Source organism: Triticum dicoccoides, chromosome 6A (genome assembly GCF_002162155.2).
Source record: "Triticum dicoccoides isolate Atlit2015 ecotype Zavitan chromosome 6A, WEW_v2.0, whole genome shotgun sequence".
NCBI classification, from domain to species: Eukaryota; Viridiplantae; Streptophyta; class Magnoliopsida; order Poales; family Poaceae; genus Triticum; species Triticum dicoccoides.
In genome coordinates, this window is record NC_041390.1 from 585,071,818 (window position 1) to 585,073,266 (window position 1,449).

General features: G+C 46.9%; 1 protein-coding gene across 1 annotated transcript in view; it reads left to right on the plus strand.

Moving 5' to 3' along the window:
* LOC119318158 (dapper homolog 3-like) overlaps positions 1–739 on the plus strand; it is a 22,676-nt gene extending 21,937 nt beyond the window's left edge. The window contains exon 5 of the mRNA XM_037592679.1: positions 684–739. The gene's annotated coding sequence lies outside the window, so the exon portion shown is untranslated. The remainder of the gene's footprint in view (positions 1–683) is intronic.
* Positions 740–1,449: the final 710 nt, after the last annotated feature.

Sequence of the window (1,449 nt, forward strand, 5' to 3'; positions counted from 1 at the left end):
CGTGGCGATCGGCGGTTGGACGAGGGACGCGGCGGCGGACGCGTCCGGCTGGGGGCGGACGTGTCCGTCGGTGCGGGGAGGTTTTTTTTTTAAACTAGGGTTTGAGACGAGGGGATCCGGGATTTGGAGGAGGGGGTCTATAAATAGACATAAGTGGAGCTAGGAGAGTCCAAATGAGGTGCGGTTTTCGCCCACACGATCGTAATCGAACGCTCTAGGGCATGGAGCAGAGTTTGGTGGGTTTTGGGCCAAATTTGGGGGGTGTTGGGATGCAACACACACGAGGCCTTTTCGGTCCCTCGGTTAACCGTTGGAGTATCAAACGAAGTCCAAATGATACGAAACCTGACAGGCGGTCTACCGGTAGTAAACCAAGGCCGCTTGGCAAGTCTCGGTCCAATCCGGAAATGTTTAATTCCCAAACACGAAAGAAAGCTAGAGATGACCACCGGAGGAGAACGAAGCGCCGGAATGCAAAACGGACAACAGGGAAAATGCTCGAACGCACGAGATGAACATGTATGCAAATGCGATGCACGAGATGACATGGTATGAGATGCATGAAAACGAAGACAACACACGGAGACAAAAACCCGAACCCGAGAAATAAATATAACTTAGCGCCGGAGACGGCAAGAGTTGGATACAAATATGGAAATTATATCTGGGGCGTTACAATGCAGCGCATCAGTCTGTGCAGTGATAAACACATTATTTTAACCTGGTGAAACAAAGTGTCTGTAGATTGTGTTGTGCTGAAAGTATATAGTATGTAGATCACTCGTTCATTTTTTACCACTATGCTGAATTGCTGATGTTGTTTGATTCTGTTGCTGCAGCTCATCGTTCATTTCTTCTCGCTTTCGGTAGTTCAACTGTGGCAAGAGCTCCAGCTGAACTGACGAGTTTATCATATAGCGCCATTGTAAATTTTAGGAAATTATTTAGGATGATTTGAAGATTGCTTACCACGTCTGCCACATTGTAAATTTTATGAAATCAAATAAGAAAGAAATATCTCGGTTTGCTGCCTGAAATCTTTTGAACCAGAATCAGCCCTTCGTCGGCAGGGCCAGGAGGGCGGCAACCCAAGATGGTAAGACCCCGTGTACCTTGATTATAACTTCGCAGTGACAATCATGATCGAATTTGTTGACACACAACAACCAATGCTGAAAGACCACTCTTTCATCTAAGGATGCCTAACCGCCGCACCGAGCATTCGGCAGCGGGGGGAGGGAGGGACACTGCAAGGTGGGTGGTTTATTTGGGGCGAATGCCTCTTGAAGTAATGGAGGTGTGTGAAGATAGTTTCAAGGGAAATAGACTTGATGAGCAAACTGCCATGAAAAATTAGTTGTATTTGTGAATTGCGTAGGAAAGCAAAATTTCACGTCATTTTTTTGAAAATGAGGATGTACCCCGGCCTTTGCATCTGGACGATGCATG